The sequence below is a fragment of the Sminthopsis crassicaudata genome, chromosome 3, assembly GCF_048593235.1.
Source record: "Sminthopsis crassicaudata isolate SCR6 chromosome 3, ASM4859323v1, whole genome shotgun sequence".
Lineage (NCBI taxonomy): Eukaryota > Metazoa > Chordata > Mammalia > Dasyuromorphia > Dasyuridae > Sminthopsis > Sminthopsis crassicaudata.
In genome coordinates this window covers 326,842,753-326,869,256 of record NC_133619.1, presented here as the reverse complement: position 1 = coordinate 326,869,256, position 26,504 = coordinate 326,842,753, and the positions used below count along the sequence as shown (strand labels likewise).

The 26,504-nt window shown below is 35.3% G+C and overlaps 1 protein-coding gene across 1 annotated transcript in view; it reads right to left on the bottom strand.

Moving 5' to 3' along the window:
• The window catches only part of ARHGAP31 (Rho GTPase activating protein 31), a 164,955-nt gene that overhangs the window by 74,557 nt on the left and 63,894 nt on the right, over positions 1-26,504 (bottom strand). The window lies entirely within an intron of this gene.

Sequence of the window (26,504 nt, the reverse complement as noted above, 5' to 3'; positions counted from 1 at the left end):
GTTAGCAAAGAAGTTAAAATAAATGTCCTTTATATGTCCTCAAAAAACTGTGTTTATGTGAATATAATAGAATATTACCACACTATATGAAAGAATGAATATTTTTTAAAATCTAGAGATCCCTGGGAAGATTCATGTAAACTGACTCAGAAAAAATTAAGTAGCATCAGGAAAATAATTTACAAATATATATAATGTAAATAGGAAAAAAAATTAGATCTCTATCATTGCAGTGACCTATGTCAATTTTAGAGAACTAACAGTGAAATTTTTTCCCCTACTTTCTGCAAAGAAGTAGTGGACTAAGGGTATATATTACTATCAGACATGTCCAGTGTCATTCATTGCCATTATTGTTCAATCATTTAAGTTGTGCCAGACTCTTTATGAGCCTATTTGGAATTTTCTTGCAAAGTATTGGAGTATTTTACCATTCTCTTCTTCAGCTCATTTTTCAGATAAGGAAAATGAGGCAAACGGGATTAAACTGTCTGCCTCAGTTTCATCAATTGTAAAATGGGGATAATAAAAGCTCCCACCTGACAAATTTGTTTTGAGCACCAAATAAGATAATTGTAAAGTGCTTAGCACAGTGCCTGGAATAAAAGTTTGATTCCTTCCCTATTTATTTTTATTTAGCCTTATTTCTTTATTGCAAATGATGTGGATATAGAGGATTAGGAAGATTATTGATAATTTTCTTTTTTGAGTGATACTCAGCAGTGGATGAAGAACCAGCTTCTGAACTGAGAAGACCTGAGGTCAAGTCCTACATCTCACAACATTGGTTTTGTTATCCCGGGCAATTCATTTAGCCTTTCAACTTCTCTGAGATTACAACTGCAGAACAGTTGGGAGGTCACAATACCAACAAAATCACGGGCCAAGAGAAAAATAAAAATGGTTCACACGGACGTGTAATTTATAAAGCAATCACTTAATCATTCTACTGCTTTGATAATCAGGTATTATCCTGCTGTATGCTAAGCATTTCTTTCAACCCCTCACAGTTCCTCTCTCTTATCCTTCCCTCCATCAATTTAAGCTGAGACCATTTTGGTTTTAGGGAACATATTATTTGATTAAAATAATTCATAGCAATTTTTAAGTCACAAAGTTTTGTCAGACTCTATTGGTAAATGTAAAGACCTAATTTGTTCATTCAGAAGGATCTCTAATTCAGTGGTTCTTAGCCTAGGATTGATGTAGGGTCTATAGATAGATTTCAAGGGACTTATGGCAGGAAAAAGAATATTGCTATCACTGGTTTTCTTTGTAATTGAATTGCAATTGTATTCTATCTTTCACATTTTAAATAGACTGCCAATGGAGTCTATGACACAAAATAAGTTTCAGAATTCCTGCTCTGATCCCGGATCTCTAGGAAGATACAGTGTCATACATTAAGAACTAAGGGATTCATAGTATCATATACTTATGTTTGCTAAATATAAATACATGATACCATATTGTTATTATATTCTTTGAATCCTACACTAAGGGATTGGAGGGGTCATTTAGATCCCTCACTGAGACTCAGAGAGGTAGGTGGAGGGACTTGTAGAAGATCATATAGGGAGTAAGTATCAGAGTCAAAATTTGGTCCCCAGTTCAAAATCCTTTCCCCTTAACTTTGCTGTTTTCCTCCTGCTGAACAAGTGGTAGGAGACTTTGGGTGCTGTCCTACTTTCCAGTAATTCCTCTTTCCTGACCCAGTTGGATCTTCCCTGTAAACTGAGCCTTCTGTGGTTACTTTCAGTTCAATCAGCTCATCTAGCTAACCTGGGGCCCATCCGGCCACTCCTAAGGAAGATCTGCCCCAGTACTCACACACAAAGAATGTACCTTTGCTGTTGTCCTTCTTCCTATTGAATCACAAGCAAATACACTGTTTCTGGCTATTTTACTCTGAAAGAACTGTAACATTCAAGACCTGCCACCATTTTCTGGGAAAGGCAAAGTGATGTAGTAGAAAATTGGAGCATGGAGGCCTAAGATAGGACAAGCCATAGCAAAGATAAGAACCATATTGGTGCATTATTAGGAAGGGAGATTGTAATACATATATATATATATATATATATATATATATATATATATATATATATATATATATATATATATATATATATATATATATATATATATATATATATATATATTTATTTATTTATTTTTTCTTGTATAAAAGGAACACAAGAGCTATTTGATGCAGGCTTCAGAAGCCTGAGTACTTATAAGAAGGACCTCATGAACACCCTTTGGAGAAGTGTTTTAAGTCAATATTTCTAGTTATTACCTTCTTGAATACTGAATGAGTTGGATTAGTGGGATTACTGAGTTGATAACTTTCTTTCAAGAAATGCCGAATATTGACCTAAGGTTTCACTTGGATTGGGACAGATGAAATAGAGAGAACTAGAAAAGACTCTTCCTGTTCCCGTCTCCATCCCCCACCCCCACCAAAAAAAAAAAAGTGTACCTGGATTTTGGATTTCAGGAAGGAGCATCAGACACAACCTGAAATACACTTTACTCTACACTTCAGGTTATCCAGGAACAATTAACAGTATGGAATGGGTTTTCTCTACTTCTTGGGATACCATTTTCATTTTCTTAAGGTTAGATTGGTTTATTTGGTTCTTGGAAGAAAGACAGGAACTAAATCCTATGAAAAATTTTCAAACTAATAAAATTTTCATTGGCCCTTTCCCCTCTTACTCACTTTTCCTATCTCCTATGGCATCATTTTTCTCCCACTGGAAATATTCTTGAGTAGAGAGAATATTCTCTGTGATGTGAGAGATAAATTGAGTGATCCCAGTCACCTGAATCTCCTTAGAAGATAATAATATGGAATCCTTAGGGCATTCTGCCCTCCAAATTTCAACCTAACTATAGGGTCTGTAAATTTCCCCAAAAAGGAAGAACAGATACTCATAGGAAACATGAAAATAATCAGAATATTAAAAAAGTAAAATTAATAGACATGAAATAGATACATTCTACTAAAATTTCATCGTTGTAATGTGTGAATTAAGTCCATAATAAGACTATTAATTCTAAGATAGATTTTGGATACATTTATTCTTTTATAAAATATCACAATTTTACCTTGGTTACTAGTCTCTATTTCCCAGTTTCCTATAGAAAACCATCACTTAGGTAGTTTCAAATCCCAGAATGATTTTCAGGAATATATGAACAGAAAACAATTTAATAAATAGTTTTAACAAACTATTTATTAAAGTGCTTACTATGTTCAAAGTACTGTTCTGAGTGCTGGAGAAACATAAAAAAAAAAAATAAAGACAATCCCTGTCCTTAAAGAATTTACATTCTAAGTTCGTGGGAAGAAACAATACATATTGGGACGTGATAGGGAGGGGCATTTTGATGCAAAAATATAACTGGGACAGTGAACAGAAGTTAATTGGGAGTAGACTGACACAGATATATGACAGTGTTGATTTGATCGTGGTTCTCTCTAGTCATTGTTTGAGTCCCAGTTGACTCAGATTCAATATAAATATGCAATGTAAATAGCAATCATTTCTGTTTTGACCAGAAACCCTGAGAGTTTTCCCCTCCTAGATTTATTTATTTGGATTTTTTTCTTTTTCTTTTTTTGGTGAAAGAAATTCTTTGCCTCCATTGCATTAATCACTGAATAAGTGCTGTCTCAGTCAAACTGAGACCTGTTAAAGATCTTAGCTTAAGAAGATCAAAGTCTCCCACTGCATTCGAGGCCATCTCCAGTTGTCTTGATTTATATCTGGCCACTAGACCTAGATGGCCTTGGAGAGAAGAGTGAGGCAAGTGACCCTGCCCAGCCCTCCCTCACTTCAATCCAATTCATTAGTATGTCATGACATCATCTCTCCAATGTCTTGGGACTCTACAAACAACAGAACTGGAGGAGCATATTGAGTTGAGAGTAAAGAGGAGGCTCAAGATGAAGTTATAGTAAGACCAGTAGAGATTGAAGGGAAGCAAGGTTGGAGCGCTGCTGAAATGGTGAACTAGAAGAGGTAGTCACCAATCAGAAGGGAGACAAGATAGAAGTTCCAAACATGGAAGGCATTGTCTCTGATCCCAGTCAGGTGGTTTAAGGTACAATTGCATTTTTGCAAGCCCAGATCCTTATAATATTCTAAAGATCACCCTATATATTTAGAGGAAGGACCTTCTTTGATATGATCAACCTTGAAATTTATTCTGATTTTCATTTTCCTGTAACCCGTACTGTAAAGAGCAGTTTATGAATAAAGTGAAGTATTCCTTTTGGGAAACAATTTTTTTTTCTTTTGATCTTAATGTACATTTGGTATTCATTTTTTTTCCTCTTAATATGTTTCCATTTACAAATGTATGACCTCAATCTCCTTTTAACAGATCTGGAAAGGGATGTGGAGATTATTAATGGAAAAATCCTTGAAGTCTTCAGCCTGGAGTATTAGTGCTGTTTCAGAGCATGTGCACACCCATACTTATAGAAGGCTAGTTAACAAAAATGTCACTTAATAAAAGAGGAACAGGGATCTTCAGGAACTACAGTTTCTGTAATTAAGATATTAAAGTGGAAAACAGCTACTACTTTAACAAAAAAAAATGATAGGAAGCAGGCACATTAAAAATATAGTAAGCTAGATATTAAAAATGTATATATAAAATGCATGTGTTTGGGGAAAGAGGAGAAAGAGAGGAGGAGAGAATGAGCTAGCTCTGATTTGTGTCATGATTAGGCTCAACCACATTCCTGTGGTGACAATGTGTGAGAACTACTAGAAGGGGTCAGGAGGGGTTATCAATCAATAATAAATATTTTTTGTATACTATGATACATTGCTGTTAAGCATTTTGTCATGTACCTACTATGTGCCAAGCACAATGTTAATGTAATTTTTTTCATATCTTTTTTTTTTCCACCTACTTTCCAGTTGTGTGATATTAAACAATTTATGGAGATCTACTCTTTGGACATAGTCTCTATCCACATTTATAAAATAAGCAAATTGGACTACATAATCTCTAGAGTCCTTTCATTCTTTAACTGATGTTAATCCTTAACATTCTTTAATTTATATTTAAATACATATATATATATATATATTATATACATATTTTCATTTTACTTAGAAATGGTTTTAATTTTCATTTTCAATCAGGGTTTCATCAACCAAGATTAACCATTTTTTCTTCTTTAGCTTTTTTGGGGGAGAGGGGCTTTCTTTCATGTATTTTCTGAGTTAAAAAGCTAAACCATCTTTTGATTCTAGCAAGTGTTAAGAGCTTGTATCTAATTGCCCAGTTGCCTCGGGTTTCTACAGATCTTTGGTTTATTTTCATTTTTTAAAATTTTCATTCAAGTATGAACAGCTTTCCATCCCCTCACCCTCTGCTTTCTAGAACTTGTAAAGCAATGGTTGCTTATTGAATTATAGTCCCTTTAACCCAATTCCTCTGGAAACTGCCTTAAGAACTACAGAAATCATTAAAATCACAGAATCTAATTTAGAAATAAAAAATTAAACAAGACTTTAATATGATTCTTTGTCATATTAAAAGCTTTTGTAAAATCAACAAATAGTGAGTAGGCCTTTACATATGTTTCCTCTCTTTTCTCTTTTATCTGCCACAAAGCAAAAATCCTGGTCCTTGTTATATCACATGGCTGCTTTCCTTGTTATATTTCTATTCAGCTCCATCTCTGGAAATGTTGAAGAACAGTCAGTCCAGGAAAACTTTATCTAATATCCTGCTGTGGTGGGGAGCAGGATACTAGATAATTATAATTGCTGCCGTCAGTTTTCTCATCTACCATCTTATATAGAAAACTCAGTCATGAGAATCAGACTTGGAAAGAACTTTGGAGATTGAGCCCAAGACTCTTGTTCCACAGAAAAGAAACTGAGGTCCAGAATGCAAAGATACATAACAATGGATTAGTGCTAAAATCAAGACTAGAATTCAAAGTTTCTGATCTCCAGCCTAAAAATCTCCAATACGATGAGAAAGTACAATTTAGAATATTTTTGAAATCTTCAAGCATTTCCTTGGTAAGTCACATGTTAAAGAAAAAGAACAATGCAAACATGATTGGACTAAAACATTTCTCAATTCAATTTTCAATCTGTGATTCCATATCTGTTTTCTAGGTGGCAAGGAGAAGTCATCTTATACTATTCAGAAGATGGTGGATATTATATGGTTCTGCCAAACTGTCTCCGTTAAATATATTGAGGTGTGGGGGGACAGATAATATTATGGTATGGGTTGGTTCATACAAAATGGATTTAAATAAAATATACTTTCTAGCTCCTAGTAGAGAAGTGGGTACTATGAGTGTGAAATGAAGTATGCGCTGACAGGCAATGTCCTCAGTCTATTGACTTTAAATAGATGATTTCTTTTCTTTTCTTTTTTAATTACAAGTAGAGATTTTTAAAAGGGGAGAATAAAAGAAAAAAAGAAAACTATTTTAAAATGTATCCAAATAAATAAAAGTATGCTAGAACATTTCAAAAGAGTATGGGGCAGCTAGATAGTACAATGGATAGAGTGACAGGCCTAGAATCAAATAAGTCTCATCTTCCTGAGTTGAAATCCAGCCTCAGACATTTACTAGCCGGGTGACCTTGGGCAAGTCACATAACTGACTGCCTGTTTCCTCATCTGTAAAATGATCTGGAGAAAGAAATGGCAATCTACTACAGTATCTTTGCCCAAAAAAAACCCAAATGGGGTCACAGTCAGGCACATCTAAAATGACTGAATAACAACAAAGGGGTTCCAACTATCAAATAGAAGGAGCTAACCCTTATATGCAGCCATTAAGGCCTGCTGACTCTCTTTTTCTAATATTTATTGGATTTATCCCTTCCTTTCTATTTTTGTATCTCCCGCTAAAGCCATCACTTTATATCTGCATTACAGCTCCAGCTGTCTGTCTGTCTTTACTTTTTCCCATCTTCCTTGCTCTTATCATAAGTGGATTGTATAAATTACTATAGGAATAAAAAGTCTTTCTCAAATACTATATACATCATTCTCTTGATAAAAAGCTTATATTGTCTATTTATTATTTATTAGATCCAAGCTAAAATTCTCACATTAATAATTAATATTCCTTCCTTCCCTCATAACTTTCTTCTCTTGAATCTTGCTTACACCTTCTGGTATCCCCGAGTTCTTGCTAAAAGCAATCTGTTTGCCATTCCCCACATATGGTTTGCTAATTCATACTCCCGGAACTTTGCTCACACCATCAAACTAAATGGGAATGTGCCTTCCTTCTCTATTCCATTTCCAATGCTTTTCTAAGAAGTTTTGTTTTTTTTTTTCCTAATCCTACTCTATTTTAATCACTTCTTTATAGGCTCAGAATTTATGTCTTATTTAAAGACTATTATCTTGCTCCTCAAATCAGCAGATAATTTAATGAGTGCCCATTCTCTTCTGCACCAGGCACATATTCATTTTTAACTGTTCTGTTGTTTTATGCTCTTGTAGCAGCATGGGGAAATGGAAGGAACACTGAGGTTGGAATCAGATATCAGTGACTTGAATTCTGGTTGTGTCATTTGCCATCTGTTTTTTGGGGGGCAAGTCACTTAGGGGGCCACAGGTCGAGTGGGAAAGCATCTGAGACCTCATCAAGTTCAACACCATCTTTTTCCAAAAACTGAGGTTAAGTGACTTGCCCGTTAAATATTTGATGTATGTTTGGAATCTAGAGCTACATACAATGGCCTTCCCATCACCTTACAAGACCTCAGCAGAATGAAAATCTCAGTTAACTTTTTTAAACTTGAGTTTCCTTAGCTGTGAAACGAATGGGTTTGATTAAATAATTCTTTGGATATATAGTGAACTTTTTGGGGAAAAGACAGTGAATTCAGTCTGAGATATTTTAAACTTGGGTTGATAGCAGAATATCCATATAAAAATTCAGGAAGTTAATAACTGAATCAGATATGAAGAGTATAGGAATCTAGGGAAAGAGTATGGAGAACCTTGTTGAGTTGTGTCAGTCACAACTGAATCTTTGTGGCCTCATTTGGAGGTTTCTTGGCAAAGATACTGGAGTGATTTGTCATTTCTATCTCTAGATCATTTTACAGATGAGGAAAATAAAGCAAAAAAAAAAAAAAAAAAAAAAAAAAAAAGGTTACGGGACTTGCCCAGGGTCACACAACTACTGAGTGTGAGGTTGGATTGAACTCAGAATAACATCTTTATGACACGAGGCCCAGGGCTCTGTACACCATGGTGCTACTTATCTGCCCTGTGTGTGTTACTGCCTGTTAAAAGGCTGCCAGACCTTCTCAATTCTCAATGCTCAATTCACGGCTTAAAAAAATCTAAGGATTAAAATTTTAAAAGTATTTTGAAAAGCATTTTAAGGAACAATCTCTAAAAGTTAATTTTAATACTAATCTTATTTCTATGTGAAATTTGTTAACTGTTTTTTGAACTATTCAAATTCAATATATAGCTATTTATGTGCAGATTTGTAAATGAATTTTGAAGAAACCCCATTGTATATTTTTTAAGCCTAGAATAAAATTTCTCTGTATTTAATCAGATTTTGCTTGCCAAATTTACAGGTGTGCTTAAACAGTTTCATTTAATCCCAGGTTTATGATACACCATAAATGTAGTATAGTTACTACTGTTATTATTATAAAACAGACAATTTTTTAAGAATAATTATGAGGAAAGTTGTGGAGAGGAGGCAAATCCAAAAACAAGTATTAAAATACTTTTTTACAAGTTCATTTTATCACAGGGAGGGGAAAAGGGAAACTGACCATGAGATCCCAGACTAAACTTCTGGCAAATATTGGCTATGTAACCTTTTTTGTAAAGATTTGCCCCTTGTCCCATGTCTGAGTTTACCCATTGACTAGAGGTGACACACATGGATAGAGTGCTTATCCTGGAATCAAGAAAAACTGAGGTCAAATCCTGCTTCAAATACTTACTATGTATGCACCCTATTTTAGCCTCAGCTCCCTCATCTGTAAAATGAACTGGAGAAGGAGCTAGCAAACCAACACAGTACTTTTATCAAGAAAACCTCAAATAGGGTAATGAAGATTTGCATATGACTAAAAAAAAAAAAATAGAAAAACAACAGAGTCAAACAACAACAACAACATTTAATTTATCCAACAATTTAAAATTTTATTTCCATTCCAAAAAAATTTATTTTGGACCTTGAAAAATACTCTTTGTTTTCCTCCAAAATGAAAAATAAATATGAGGGAGGGGAACAAGAGGGATTATAAAATTCCTTCTTTTCTCTAAGAGGCAATGAAATATGACCCAGGGGGGAAAAATCTGAGTTTGGATCTGAATCCTGGCCTGGCTAATTTCTGCCCTTCTGACTTTGGACAAATCACTCACATCCTCTGGGCCTCAGTTTTCTTTTCTGTAAGAAAAGGAGAGATTTCGATATATTTCTTTGTTTATCTATTGTTTCTCTCAGTGCCCCATCAAAATAAAGGATTTGGTGTTCAAACAAGGTACAATTTTCAGCATTAGGACTTCTGAAGTTGAATGCAGAGATGTTGGGCATATAGTTCACTTGTTGAAGGATGGAACTTCATAAGCAGATACTGAAGTCAAGTCAGCAATCCTAAGGCAGTGCCTGGTGACATTTGTATCTAAAGAGTGTAAATAGACTAACTCCCACCAGCACCATGCCATCACTTGTGGAATGTGCAAAACTGCAAAACTGCTGAAGCCACTGAAAACTTGAAAGAAATGAGGCTTCAAAGGGGGTTGGAGAAACAAGCCACTTAACACCTAAGGTTCTGTGATAAAGCTCAGATGAGCACAAGAGTTTTTTTTAACAAAACATTTATGCATCATCAGTATAACAGTTAGAAAGCCCAAGTGCCACACTGGTAAACATAGAAAATAAAAACCTATAGACAACCTTTTACACCTATGTATAAGACCAAGAATTCACAACATACCAAGGGACTGAGATGATTATTAAATAGATAATTTCAATTATATAAAATTAAAAATCCTTTGCATGAACAAAATCAAGGCAGCTAAAATAAAATTTTAAAAAGAACCTGTTGAGTGGAGAAATAAATAACATCAAGTATCATTGATGACTCCCCAAAACACTAACCAACTGGAAATAATAAAATATTGATGTGCTATTTTAAGAAATAAATATTAAAACACTTGTGGAAAGCTGTAAATTGGTCTACCTAAACCACAATTTGCAATTATATTAAAAAAGTGATTACATTTTTTTATACTCTTTGACCCAAAAATCTCATTATTGGATACATACATTTCAAAGAGACCAAATGCAGAAAAATACATTATATAATAACATATTCATAGCAATATTGTTTATGGAAATAAAAACACCCTAGACATTAAGTGAATGATCACTGATTGGGGAATGGCTAAAACAACTGGTGATATATGAAAGATAATAGACTCATTATGCAATAAGCAAGGATTTTTAAATATATATGTGTACGTGTATACATGCACATGTATACATATATATATGGAGAGATAGATAATTTCAAGAAATATGGAATAATATAATCTTAATTAAACAGTAATGAAATAAGAACATTATACACAACAGCTACGCTTATGTAAATGACAAGAACACTATAAGAAAGCTGAATTCTGAGTAACTGTAATAACCCAACATGTTCCAGGAAAACAGATAATGAATCATATCACCTTCCTCTTGAAAGGAAGACAGGGAAACTGCAGAATGTTCCGACATTCTCAAGCGAGGTCACTCACTGTATCAATTGAGGTTTTTTTTTAGCTATTTTTTTCTTTGTTATGAAGGGAGATTACATCCAGAAATGATTATGATATAAAAATAAAAAGAACAACTAAAACAACCTCCCAATTCTATCATCCTCTATTCTAGAACTTTTCTGGGGATTAAGAGAACTAATTCGATTATAACTATAAAACATTTGTCCATCCCTAGCCTTTGGCAACCATTACATTACATTCTTCACTATTCCTCAATAATTATGCAGCTAGGTGAAGCAGTAGACCACATACAGGACCTGGAGTGAGAAAGACTTGAATTCAGTTCTAAACAGACATTTACAGCTTCAACTTCCTCATCTGTAAAATGGAAATAATAAAGAGTACCTACCTCCCCTGTGAGGATCAAATGAGAATAATCATAATACACTTAGCATAGTAGTGGGAATATTAGCTATTATTGTTAGTTAATCAGCATAGACCACTTGCAGCTTAGAACTCCAGAGCTCATGGGAAACACTTCAGCATTGCTAGGCAAGGGATTACAGGTAACCTCTATGACAGGCTTCAATATATATTTGTTACAGATTTGTTATGTATTTAGCAGGTGCTGTGAGGGAGATGTAGAAAAAACTTGTCTTTATCCCATAAGGAAGATATACATATCCTACAATTCCTAAGTAGGTTAGCTAGGGAACTCCGACATTATAATTCTTATTTCATTTAAAGAAGACAGGTCTTTTCTTGTCTCCTGGAAGCCATCCATCCACGATTATTGGACATCAACCACTTGCATGAGGTTACAGATTGGCAATGGGATAAGGAGGGGAGGTAGGATGACCCTTCTCTACCACAAAACTAGCAAGTTGAACAGCCAGCACTATTCTCCATATCAAGAGTAGAATCTGTTTATTCCTTCCTCTGGAATAACTACTCCTTTCAAAAAGCAAAGCAAAACAAAATCCTCTATAATTTACTTTTCATAAAGCAACAACAAGGAGAAAAAACAAAACAAATGAGAACAACCTTTAAATTGTGCTATTTAAGATTTTTATCCTTGAATCAGGTTTATTTGTTTCAAGTGGTGTCTACACTATGCCAGAGTAATTGATTGATTCAGCATAGTGGATAGTGGGTTTAGAGTCACTAAGATTTGAGTCCAAAATCTTTCTCTGACATTTACTAAATGTGAAACCATGAGGAAGTTACTGAATGCCTTTCTGTCTCAGTTTTTTTTTTTTTTTTTAATGAAGGGATTGGACTTGATGGTTATGAAGGTCCCTTCTAGCTCTCAATCTGTGACATATCTCCTTGCCTCAAGTGCCTCCCCACATTAGTCCCTTTTGCACACAGCTATCAAAGTGATCTTCCTAAAATACAGACCTATGTCATTCCCCCACCACTCCCACCCCTTCAATAAATTCCGGTGTGCAGGATGAAACAGAAAACACTCTGTTTGGTTTTGTAGCCCTTCATAATCTGGCCTCTTCCTACCTTTCCAGTCATTTTATCTTATTCCCTTCTGTAGGGTCTGAGAGCCAAGGATATTGCCTCCATGCTATTCTTCAACATAACACTCCACCTCCCCACTAAAAGGGTGCCCCCCAAGTGTTCTCCTTCCTTACCTTTGTTTCCTGGCTTCCTTCAGGTACTAGCTAAAATTTCCCTTCTACAAGAAGCTTTTTCTAACCCACTAATGCTAGTGGGTTCCCTCTGAGAATATCTCCAATTTATCCTATGGATTTATATATATGTAATACACAGACACACATATGCAGTTAATCTTTCCATAACACCTCAGTGATCAAAAAAATTGTGTAAAATTATTTGACCCTTCCATTGTACCAGAGAAGAAGCCTAATTTATAATGGTATTAAAAAGCAAAATATGTTAGTATAATTATATAATACTATACATATATTTTACGTATTTCTGAGTTTCTAATTGTTTTTCTGTACTGTCTACAGCTTCCTCAAAATTCCCCCAAAATTCTCATTTAATTTCTTATGTCAACCTACCATATATCAAGCAAAGTCATGATGGTAGAAGTTATAACTATATGTATATACACGCACAGACACACACACACACGTTTGTATATAATTGTTTACATAGGATATCTCTCCCATTAAATTGTAAGCTCCTTGAGAGCAGGCAGTGTTTTTGCCCTAGTTTTTAGCACAATGCCTGGCAAAAAAATAGACAACAAAGATTTATTTCTTGGCTTAATCTGACTTCTATAATTTAGGTAACTTGGACAATTCAGAGAAAATATCAGCAAAACTAACTTTTATTTGAGTGATTAATTGATTCAATAATAATAATTGATCAAGTGGCCCAACACAGATATGTGCTTCCTTCTCTTTTCAGAGAATGTGGCTTTATTTATTTCTATCATTATTTGCTTATACAGACAGGATCTTCATAGGAAGGGATTTTTCAGCAGCACTGCAGGAATCAAACAATGAAGCATTAATGGGGACTCTTAAAGTAGACACTGCTGACTGAGGTTCTTCTAAATACTCCCATAGTTCAAGTACAGAACAGTCCGTTCTTTCACCGCTGTGGAATGAGCACAAAATCTGTAAATGAGCTCTCAGGGCATCCTCTGTCTAAAGTAAAATCCCGTTTCAAAGTTCTCTGTTGTAGCCTTGGAGACTGGTTAGATGGGGGTGGGAAGCCCCTATGAGAAGGCCATTGTTTGTCACAAAATCCTGAGGAGATGCCTTCTTAATATTTTCTCAAGCTGGGAGGGAAAAGAGAGGGTTGAATTATCTTGAAAAATAGTGCAGAGTTTCTTTAGGTCCACAACAAGGAGATCTAGAGCAGGTATAAATTAGTTGTTGTTTATAGACCCTGGACAAGTTATTTATCCTATTTGACTCAGTTTCCTCATCTGAAAAATGATCTGAAGAAGGAAAGGGGAAACCACTTCAGGATCTTTGCCAAGAAAACCCCATATATAACAAGAGTTATATATGACTGAAAAACAACTGAACAATAACAACAACATAACAGTTTTTTTAAGTTCCTTCTAGCTCTAAATCTATTGTCTATGGTAATCTTCATTTAAAGACTCTTCTCAATGCATTATGTATGCAGATTGTTTAAAGTCCCAGAAGAGATACATCAATGAAATCATTGACCATTTACAATTATTTAATTGTTGAAAAACCAAGTACAAATGAAAACACCTGAGACAAAGAATGAATTCTTCCCCCCCCCCCCTTTATATATGCTTTTGCCTTCTTGAGAGTACCTTGAATGATGGGTAGGTCTACTGAAGATTATCTAGATCAGGAGTTCTTAATTTTTTGATGTATCTTGGATTCCTATGGTGTGCGCTCTCTCTGTCTCTGTCTCTGTCTCTGTCTCTGTCTCTCTCTCTCTCTCTGTCTCTCTCTCTCTGTCTCTGTCTGTCTGTCTGTCTCTCTCTCTCTCTCTGTCTCTCTCTCTGTCTCTCTATTTCTCTCTCTCTCTGTCTCTGTCTCTCTCTCTCTGTCTCTGTCTGTCTGTCTGTCTGTCTCTCTCTCTCTGCCTCTCTCTCTGTCTCTCTCTCTGTCTCTCTCTGTCTCTCTCTCTCTCTCTCTCTCTGTCTCTCTCTCTCTCTCTGTCTCTCTCTGTCTCTGTCTATCTCTCTCTCTCTATTTCTCTCTCTCTCTCTGTCTCTCTCTCTGTGTCTCTGTCTCTGTCTCTGTCTCTCTCTCTCTCTCTGTCTCTCTCTCTGTGTCTCTGTCTCTGTCTCTCTCTCTCTCTCTCTCTCTCTCTCTCTCTGTCTCTCTCTCTGTGTCTCTGTCTCTGTCTCTCTCTCTCTCTCACACACACACACACACACACATATACACACTGCAAAAGTACCCAATTATATTGAAAATCAATTATCAACTTTTTCTTTTTAAAAAGAAAGGTTTTTCTAGAAAATGTGTGAATGCCCATCAGTTGACAAATGGCTGAGTAAGTTATGATATATGACTGTTATGGAATATTATTGTTCTATAAGAAATGATCAACAGAAAGACTTCAGAGAGGCTTAGAGAGACTTACATCAACTAATGCTAAGTGAAATGAAAAGAACCAGGAGATCATTATACATGGCAATAACAACAATGAGATGATTGCGGCCACTTCCAATGATCTTGTGATAAGAGAGCCATCTGCACCCAGAGAGAGGACTGTGAGCACTGAGGGTAGATTGCAACATAATATTTTCACTCTCTGCTGTGGTTTGCTTGAATTTTATTTTCTCTCTCTCTTTTCTTTTTTTTTTTAAACTTTTTGAGCTGATTTCTCTTGTGCAGCAAGATAATTATATAAATATGTATGCCCATTTTGGATTTAACATATATATATATTTTTTACAATGTTTAACGATATTGTATTACATGCCATCAAGGGGAGAGAGTGGGGGAAAGGGGAGAAAATTGGAACTCAAGGTTTTTCAAGGGTCAGTGTTGAAAAATTATCCTTGCATATGCTTTGAAAATTAAAAAAAAAAAAGGAAAAAAAAAAAGAAAAAGATTTTTACCCCATGAAGATAACTGATGTTCTCCTTCCTTGTAAGTTATTTCTCAAATTTGCAAACCCAAGGTGAGCTTCCCTCTTTTTCTTTGCTAAAACAATCTTTCCATTTTTTTTTTATCTAGTTACTCTCCTTTCAGAGTGTACTTCATAATAATTTTTATTTCAACAATTAACCAAGTATCACAATTCATTATAGAAGATTATGAAGTTTCTTTAATTTTAATAATGCACAGTCTATCGTATATATTCATCTTAAATTTCCAACAGATATTTTAAAATATTTTATTTTATTATAGCATTTTACTTTTCCAAATATATGCAAAGATAGTTTTCAACATTCACTTTTGCATAAGCTTGTATTCCAAATTTTTTTCCCTTTCTCCTCTTTCCCCAAGACAGTAACAGAGGATATAGAACTAGATTGTGCAGGACTTTGAATGACAGGTCAAAGAAACATATTTTATTTAATAGATGATGGGGAGCAAGTGAGAGTTGTGAACATGAGACAACAACCTATCGGAGTTTTCTTTTAGGAAGCTTGTTCTGACAGTCATGGATTCATCTTAACATATCTTGGCAGTCTATCTCATAAGGATGAAATGTGGAGATAAAACTTCTGGCCCGTATGAATAAGTATTTCCTTAAATAGCTTATTTTCAGATCCTTTATTAGAAGAGAATACACTGGACTTGATATTGAGTAATGACCTGTCATTGGGATATATGTGGGTGAAACGCTGGGAGATAAGGCGTATGATACAATTAGTTTTCCACCTGAAATGTGCTCTTATTTCTCTAGAATCAGAAGGTGTATACGCCTTTTTTTTTTTTTTTTTTGGGAGGGGGGCTGTCTCTCTACATCTTCTCTTCATATAGGCATACCTGATTTTATTACACTTTTATTGTGCTTTGCAGATACTTTGGTTTGTTGTTTTGTTTTGTTTTTAATTGATGGCTTGTGGAGACCCTGTGGAATAAAGTCTGTTGCTACCATTTCCCCAAACATGTGCTCACATCATACCTCTATGTCATATTTTGATAATTCTCACAATATTTCAAATATTTTCCATTATTATTATATGTTATGAGTGATCTGTGATCTTTGATATTACTATTGTAATTGTTTCTTGATGAACTTGAACTTAATAAATGCTGTGTGTGTTCTGATTGCTCCAGGGACCAACAGTTCTTCTTCTCAGGCCTCCTCATTCCCTAAGATACAACAATCAAACTAATGACTTTGAAGTGTTCAAGTGAAATCGATAAGGCAAACTTTCTTGCAGATTTATTTTAAGAAATTGCCAGAGCCATACCAGCCTTCAGCAACCAATCCTGATCAATCAGCAGGCAAAACCCTCCATCAGCAAAAAGATTATGACTCAACTTAAGCTCAAAGAATGCTAGCATTTTTTTAGCCATAAGACATTCTTTAAATTATATTTACATTGTTTTTAGACATACTGGTACTATACACTTAATAGACTACATAAACATAACTTTTATATGTGCTAAAAAACCAAAAAATTTGTGTGACTGACTTTATTAATATTTATTAATTAATACTTAAGATTTTTCCTTAAATTGAGCTGACACCTGCCTCCCTCTAGCTTCCAAACACTGGTCCTAGTCCTGCCTTCTAGGGCTATAATAAATAAGTCTAACCCGCTTTCCATGTCATAGCCCTTCAAGTATTTGAAAATAGCAATCTAGTTCATCCAAATATGTTTTCTTCAAATTTCACCACATATAAGAATCCTTCCCAAACCAACAGAAATAAAACAAAGGCTCTTGCTTCCAATTAACTTTAAAAAAAATTCCTACTATGTTTACTTTTCATTTTTCTCTCTGTGGACCAGCAGTTCATAAAGAACAATCTAGAAGTCTCTGAAACACTTTCAGGGAGTCTGTGAGGTCAAATCTATTTTCATAATACTAGACAGTGCGGTGAATAGAGCACTGGCCTTGAAGTCAGTAAAACAGAACTTTTTACCTTAATTGCCTCAAAAAAAAAAATACAGAGATGACATTTTAATTTTGAATACATATATATCTATAACTTTATATATATAAGGAAAATAAAAGTTCTTTGAAGTGGGGGAGATTCTCAATTTTTTTTAAAGTGTAAAGGGCTTTTCAAATTTTTAAAATGATCCAATAAATGTTTTTTTCTGTTTTGTCAAGTAAATGAAACTTACCAGTCAACATCACTATTTTACATTAAACTCAAAAATTCAAAGAAACGTGGGAAGACTTGCATCAATCAACTTGTTTGAATCAGATCTTATTGATCTGTGAACCAAGTAAATGTAGTCGTCTCAAAATTGATTCTCTGCAAATGGCACCATGCATTGAAATGGAGGCGTCTACTGAAAGTTATTCTGTGTTTTGAAACTTAAGATGAGACATAAGAAGCCAGTCTCACGTTTTGAACAGGCAGGACTCCAAGAAGAGCTCTCACTAGTTTGTTTGTTTGTTTTTTTTTTCCCTACTAGGACCTCAGGCTGAAATTTATCATTAGAAATCCCTGTAGGTTAGCAACTGGGAAGGCACCCCCAAGTCCTTTTTTAAGATTCAACTACAGATCACTGGTGCTGGAGTCAGGAGAACCTGAGTTCAAATTCAGCCTCAGAAACTTGATACTCACTAATTGTATGACCCTGGGCAAGTTACTGAACTCTAATCACCACGTAAAAAACCAAACAAATTTTAAAAATGAAGATACTAGAATGCACTCTAGAAGTAACATTGTCATTAGCATTTCGAGGAGAATTTTTTAGTAATTGGTTTCCTATTCCTGAGGTTGTTGGAATAGAAATAATGTAGACATTAGAACCAGCTAGATGGCACAGAAAATAGCATACTTCTCTTAGGTAGAGAAATACTCAGATACAAACCTGAATTCAGGTTTTTACTAGTTTATTGACCTTGGGCAAAGTTATATAATATCTGTTTATCTCAGTTGCCCCAGTTGTAAATTGGAAATAGTAATAGTACCTACCTATCAGGTTTGTTGTGAGGCTCAAGTGAAAAAATATTTGTAACATGCTTAATAAAGCACTTGGCACATAGTAGGTGCTTAATTAGCATTATCTTTGTTTGTATTATTATTGAAAGAAATCATTTCATTTTAGAGATCAGAGCAGTGGAAAAATAAGGCATAGAAGGCAGTTACAGTGAAAAGTGTATAAGGAGATCAGTAAACTATGGCCCAAGAACAAAGTCTGGAATTAAAAAATGTAAAAAATTCATTCTTAACTGAAAAGCCATACAAAAAACGACAAGGGATTTGGCCTACAGGTCAGATTTTACTGGACTCCTGGTCTAGACTTCGTAGAGGAGGAAATAAAGACGGAGAGAGGGTGAATCACTTATCTAAGGCCAGGCAGAAAAACCAGGATCTGATCTCAGTTCTGATGATAATAAATATGGTGTGCTTCTCACTCCCCTCCCCCATGAGATTCTGAGACTAGACAGAAGATGGTGGACACAAATTCCTTCATGGTTTTGTTATCTATGGGGCAGATGATCCTGTATTTCAACTTAAGTCATATTTATGACTCATGGATTTGAATGACAAGACTTCCTGTGGTGGTTCCCAGCCTTTTTTCCCCCCCAATGTCTCTTATGGTTTTTTAGTAAAATTTCCTGCACCCTCCAAAGTAAATATGAAAGGAAATAATTTCTTGAGTTTATCATGACACTGTAGTTACATATGGAATAAATAAAGAAATTAATTTGCTTGGGGAAGGAAGGAAGGAAGGAAGGAAGGAAGGAAGGAAGGAAGGAAGGAAGGAAGGAAGGAAGGAAGGAAGGAAGGAAGGAAGGAAGGAAGGAAGGAAGGAAGGAAGGAAGGAAAGAAGGAAGGAAGAAAGGAAGGAAGGAAGGAAGAGAAAAAGAAAGAGAAGAAAAGAGGGAGGAAGGTAGGAAGGAAGAAAAGTATGTACTGCTTGCAGGATCTGGAATAAATAAAATTTTCCTATTTATAAAATAAAGTTAGACTATATTGGCCTTTAAAATCCCTTTCAAGCTCTATAACTAAGATCTTATTGTGGCACAATGCATAGAATACTGGCTCTGGAGTTTGGATGATTTAAAATTAAATCTAGCCTCAGATATTTACTAATTGGGTGATTCTGGGCAAGTAACTTAACCCTGATTGCCTCAAAAAAAAAAAAAAATGTAGTCTGGAGTGCCTCCCAGGGGAGAGCATATTTCAAGGGATACAGAGAAAGGATAAGGTAGCACCCTGTGTCCTGAAATTGGACACAATTAGGAAATTGATCCACGAGAAATGGAAAATTCTGAATAAGAAGAAAGAAGAGGAGGAGGAGAAGGAAAAGAAAAGGTAGGGCAATTTAAAAAATTAGTATGCATGTATAGAAAATTCATTGATCAATTTAGATTAAAAAAAAAAAAAACTCAGAAGATGAAATCCAAGACAAATAATAGTATTGTATAAAGGTAATCAATGCACGAAATAAGCTAAAGTTTTGTATGAGTTGAAGTTGGCTAAGAATCTTAAATGTTTTATTTTCATTTGTATTGTTGTCTTTTGTTTTTACATCATTTTTACTTCTGAATAGTTTTTTTTAAAAGCTTTGTTGGAGTCAAGAGCAAAATCTAAGAAAAGGTGAGAAACTACTTTGCAACTACTCAACTCCTATTTCTTTCTCAAAGAAAAGATGAGTGGTAAACATAAAACAAAAATGATTGATGGAAGGGCAACTAGGTGATGCAGTGGATAGAGCACCAGCCCTGAAGTCAGGAGGACCTGAGTTCAAATCTGCTCTCAGACACTTAACACTTCCTAGCTGTGTGACCCTGGGCAAGTCACTTAACCCCAGCCTCAGGGGGGGGGAAAAAAATTTGATGGAGTAGAAAATCAAAAAAAAAGATAGGAGATGATAGGAGAATACTTAGCTCTACAGCTTTGAGTTAAAGTACTGAATGAACTGAAATAATTGCTAAGTTGATGTCAGTGAAAGATGGTAAAAAGGAAAGGTGCCATAAGACTAAATATCAGCAAATGGTGCCCAATTTTTTTTTAAAAAAGGAAGAGGCCATCATCTCTAGATTGTAAGCTAGTGAGCTGTATTTGAATTTCTAGTGAAATTCTGTAATGTGTTATTAAAATAATGGTTTTCTTCCATTTAGAAAGGGAAGTGGTAATAACTAAGAGCCAACATGACTTCATTAAGAACAGCTCATTCCAGACAAATCTCATTTCCTTTTTGACTGCTTTAATCATTGAATAGATCAGAGGAATTTTTTTAAAGTGTGTCTGGATTTGAAAAAATCTTTTTCAGTTGTCTTTTATGCAAATGAATTGTGATTAAAATTAGTGAAGGGAGTTTCTGTGCTGGAAGTTCCCTACATTCAAAATCTTAACTAATCTCCCCCCACCTCCAACTAGGAGCACAATTATTTTGAAATAGCATTTTTTAACAGCATGAACTACAAACTGTACAGGGAAAATTAGTAGGTTGTGAGGACCAATAATTGTTTTTTGACAACACCACACTCATGCACTTGTATTTGCACCACACACAGAGCCAAGGTAGAACTAGAGGTAAAAACAAATCTACTCAACTCTGTTGGCAAAATAAAGAAATGCAGAATAGATAAGAGTAAAAGGTTGAATGGCTTGATTTAAAGAGTAGTCAAAATTGAGTCAATGTTAATGTGGAGAAGTTTCTAATGGGGTACTTCAAAGATCCAACTATATATATATTTTAAATAATGGTGTAATTGTCATACTTAAATATTTGCTAATGACAAAAACCTGGGAAAGATAGCTAATATTTTGGATGACATACAGGATCCCAAAAGATTCAACAGACTAAAACAACGGGCAGAATCTAATAAAATGCCATTTAATAGGAATATGGGTTAAGTCTTGTACTTGGGATTTAAAGAAATCAAATGTAGAAATACAAGACAGAGAAGGAAGGTTAGACAACAATTTGTATAAATAAAATCTTGGGGTTTTTAATAGATTGCAAGCTCAAAATGAGTCAACAGTGTGACACAGCTGCCAAAAAGACTAAGAAGTAAGCTGAGGCTGAAGAGAAGAATAGAGTACAAAGTGAGCAACATGATAATCCTACCATACTCTTTCTCACTCTGACTACATTGAAATACCATGTTCAGTTCTGTGCACCACATTTTAAAAGTTATATAGATAAGCTATAGGTAAGAGTGTCCAGATGATGAAAGGTTTTTAAATCGTGCTGTATATAACATTTGATTAAAGGATCTGGGGATATTTAGCCTGGAGAAGACTTAAGGCAAACATGGTAACAAAATAGAAATATTATGAAAGCAGAATTAAACTTGTGGTGGGGAGGGAGGTTATCCCCATATGACAAACCTAGTAGCAAACGGGAAGTTAGAAGGAAGCATATTTCAGCTCAAATTCAGGACAATAGCTAAAAATTTGAGTTGTTCTGAGATTTTGTGCTGAGATTTTTTCCAGAATCATTCATTAAATCAAAAAGCATGTAAGTTCACATTCTAATAAGAGAGACAACACATAAAAAATTGTATGTAAAAGACATAGACTGGGTAATCTCAAGAATGAAGTTGGAAGGAGTATGGAAAGGGAAAACCAAGAAAGATTTCCTATGTTTGAGGAAAAGCCAGTAGGCTAGTGTAGCTGGATTATAGAATGCATGAAGGGGAATAAATTGTAAGAAAACTGCAATACGTTTACAAGTATTTGTTGAGTGAGACAGAGTTGTTATCTTTAGCATTCACAGCCAACCTCAGATCATCCAAATCTTTAGCTGACATCATTGCCATGCCTTCTTACCATACTAATTATTTGTCCCTGATTTTATCTTCTGTGGGTTTTTTTTTTTTTTATCTAAATTGATCAATGAATTCTCTGTGCATGTAAACATATTAGAAGCTGTAAAGGTAGGAGAAGCTACCTTATCAATGTATTTCTGGCTTCTGTTCTTAGAAATTTTAAAGTATCTTCCCTTGGATGGGATGGAGATCTCTTCTTGGTTAATTAGGCAATGGGAACCAGTTCCTCAATGTCTTCACAATTCTGCACATGGAGATAACGTCATGGTGTTTTGCATGTTTCCCAAATCCCTGTTGTAACAATCTTACATAGATGGTACACACCTTCTTTATACAAATATCCATGTCATATAAGATATTTTGTATTTTATTTTGGAAGCAATAGTCACTGAAATTTAGATAGGTAGAAAAATCATTTATTGACTATTTACCAAGACAGAGATACCAAGAGAAGCAAGCAAGGAAGTCCCTACTGTTTAATAACTTACATTCTGATGGGAGAACACAATACATAATGAGGAGCTGAAAGGGAAGATAGGTAAAAGAGTGTTTGGCAAAACAGTTTGGAGAAGATAGAAGAGAGCTGAAGCAAGATAAAGAGAAATACTCACTTCCAAGGTAGCAAAAACTGCTGGAGAGTTGTTAGAACAGGAGCAAGTAGGTGGGAGTAGGGAGAAAACAAGGGGTGGAATACAAAAGCCATTATTTCCTAGGCTCTATATAAGAGACACAGATGATTTCACCTTTTTTCTTCTTTCTTTCACAAGACCACCATTGTAACTACCCCACCCCATAATTCCCTGGAGGGAAGGGTGTGAGAGAGAGGGAAAATTTAGGAACAAAGAAAGAGGAAAAAATAACAATAGCTGAAACATTAGCAAGGAATGCTTTGGTGGTGAAGGGAGTGGGGAGCAAGCTAGTTCCAGGTCAACTAAATCCTGCCTGAACTTTCACTTTTAGAGACCTAACCTTAGCTACAGAGGTAGTTGAGAAGTTTAAAATGTACTCCAGATGGATGACAAGGGAATGTGGAAGAGGGTGTGGGAAGGGGATCTATTACATATGTTCTTGCTGTTTTGAGTTTTCTCCTAATTTTATCACTCTCTACCCACCCTACTCTGGGAAACTAGTATCCTTTACTGAATTTTCATCCATGTAGGGCTCTTCATTCAGTTCGTACCAGCTAATAACAGTTACACCCAAGGAATTGTCTGGAGCATCTGGGTGGTGCAGCAGATAAAGTATTTGACTTGAAATCAAGAAGAGATCAGCCTGGGACAATTACTAGCTGTGTGACTCTGAACAAGTCACCTAACTCTCTTTGTCTCAGTTTCCTTTTCTGTAAAATAAGCTGGATAAGGAAATGGCAAACCACTTCAATATCTTTGCCAAGAAAATATCAAATGGGGTCACAAAGAATCAGACATAATTGAAATAATCCAGAAAGAACAATAACGAGGCTCTGTCCTAGGTACTCTACATTTTATTTCTCTTGATGATCTCATTCATCTCCATGTCTCCAAATGCTTCTCAGACATATCTGTCCAGCCTCAACCTCTCTCCTATCTTTCAGGCTCATACCTCCAATTATCTATAGAAAATCTTGAACTATATGTCCTGTAGACATCTTAAACTTGACATTTCCAAAATGAAATTCTAATGACCTCATGCCTAGTCTGCTGGCTAGTGTTCCTTAAATCTTCCCACTCTAGTTCAGCTTCTGGTATCGGTGATCTTTCTAAAGCACAGATCTGACCATGTCTACCTTCTACTCAAGGGTCTATTCAAGACCCTACCATTGGGTAAGATCTAGAATCCACTGATAGCATGATAGTAGAGAATTTGCCTTTTCTGGGATGGTTAAAATGTGGTCTCATTTGCAGGGATGATAGTAGACCAAAACAGTATTTCTCAATGCTGACCAGCAAAAGACTTAAATTATTCACTGCTGACCATTGCAGTGTCAGGCCTGGTAGAACAGGAAGAAGGATTGAGATTTGGGAAGGAAGAATGGTTGGGATGGGGCGGGGTTGAGGAAGTACAGGCCACAAGTCCTGGATGAAAGAACAGAAAGAGTCAGTTATTTAAAACAGATTTCTATTTTCTAGAAAATCTATTTTCTAGATTTCTAGAAATAAGGGGCTTTTAATGGTAAAAGTTTTATGGACCCTACCAGGATGACAACTGGGGTAGGGAGTTGGGGAGGTGGGGAAATCAGAAAACCTAGTGTACTTCAAGTCACAGGGGGAATTTCCACTTAAAAAAAAAAAAAAAGAGAGAGAGAAAGAAAGATGAAATTATACCCTGAGCAAGATAAAACAAGCATGTGCAGAACTAGAATATCTGTTCTATTTCACTCCCTACTAAAATTCATTCTGGGAGGGCTGGAGTCAAGATGGCAAAGAGTAGACAGGATATTTGTCTTGAGTTCTTCCAGGATTATCTCAGATCAACACCAGATCAAGCCTTTGAAAGGGTTTTGGTGACAGCACTCACAAATATTTGAATTGTAATAAATTTCCAGCAGAATGTATTTCGGAAGAACTTCAAGAAAGATATGTCTCAATTGGAGTACTACAGGAAGACCCAGGGAAGAGTGGCCTACATGCACAGAGGGAATCTACAGTAGTGTTGGCTAGTCTGTCCTAGTTCAAAAGCCAGTGGATCAGTAGACTAGCTGTGAGGTCCCCAACACAACTACCGAAGGCAAATAGTAACCCTTTAAACCCCAGCATTACAAGCAGGACTTGGCCAAGCCCACCCAGCACAAGAAGGAAGCCAGCACCACCAGGCCCAGAACAGATGAAGGCTCTGCTGCCTGTAAAGAAAGCTTGAGACAATCTCCATTTTGGCCTAAGGGTAGATCTCAACTTTTAAAAAGGAGCAAAAAAGCAAAAGAGCTCTGATCATAGATAGCTTTTGTGGAGATAGGGAAAAACAGACCACAAACCATGAGGATGCTAAAAGCAAAACTTCTCCAGATGAAGCCTCAAAGGGTTGGTATCCATCTCAAAAGGCTCTCTTGAAAGAATTCAAAAATGATCTTAAAAGAGAGATAGGACTGGGTTTATATCCCAAAGAAATACTAAAGAGCAGAAAGAGACATATATGTGCCAAAATGTTTGTGGCAGCTCTTTTTGTTGTGGCTAGAAACTGGAAGATGAATGGATGTCCATCAGTTGGAGAATGGTTGGATAAATTATGGTATATGAAGGTTATGGAATATTATTGCTCTGTAAGAAATGACCAGCAGGAGGAATACAGAGAGGCCTGGAGACACTTACATCAACTGATGCTGAGTGAAATGAGCAGAACCAGAAGATCACTGTACACTTCAACAACAATGCTGTATGAGGATGTATTGTGATGGAAGTGAAATCTTCAACATAAGAAGATCCAACTCGCTTCCAGTTGATCAATGATGGACAGAGGTAGCTACACCCAGAGAAGAAACACTGGGAAATGAATGTAAATTGTTAGCACTAATATCTGTCTGCCCAGGTTACATGTACCTTTGGAATCTAATGCTTATTGTGCAACAAGAAAATGGTATTTACACACATGTATTGTATCTAGGTTATATTGTAACACAAGTAAAATGTATGGGATTGCCTGTCATCGGGGGGGGGGAGGGAGTAGAGGGAGGGGGGGGATAATTTGGAAAAATGAATACAAGGGATAATATTATAAAAAAATATATAATAAAAATTATTTAAAAAAAAAAAAAAAGAGAGAGATAGGAAAAAAATGGGGAAAGGACATGAGACCTCTGGAAAGGAAACACAGAAATTGTCTGAAAAAAATCACTCCTTAAAAAATAGTTTTAGTAAAACGAAAAAAACAAACAAATTTGAAATTCTGAAAATAAAAGGGAAGATTAATAAAACAAAATGAAAAAAAATATTAAACTAATAAAAAAAACCCTAAGAATTGGTTTTATGAAACTCCAACAAAATAGATAAACCTTTAGTTAATTTGATTTAAAAATAGAAAGAAAATCAAATTTCTAGTATCAAAAATTAAAAGGATGAGCTTTCCACCAATGAAAAAGAAATTAAAGCAATTAGACATTATTTTGTCCAACTATATGCCTATAAATCTGATAGTCTAAGTGAAATGGATAAATATTTACAAAAATACAGATTTCTCAGATTGACAAAGGAGATAAATTATTTAAATAGTCCCATTTTAGAAAAAGAAATTGAACAAGCTATTAACTCCCTAAAGGAAAAAATCTCCAGAGCCAGATGGATTTACAAGTAAATTTTACCAAACATTTAAGAATAATTTCCAATGCTATACAAACTATTTAGAAAAATAGGAAAAGAAGGAGTCCTACCAAAATTTTTTATGACACAGATCTGGTAGTGACTCCTAAATTAGGAAGGGCCAAAACAGAGA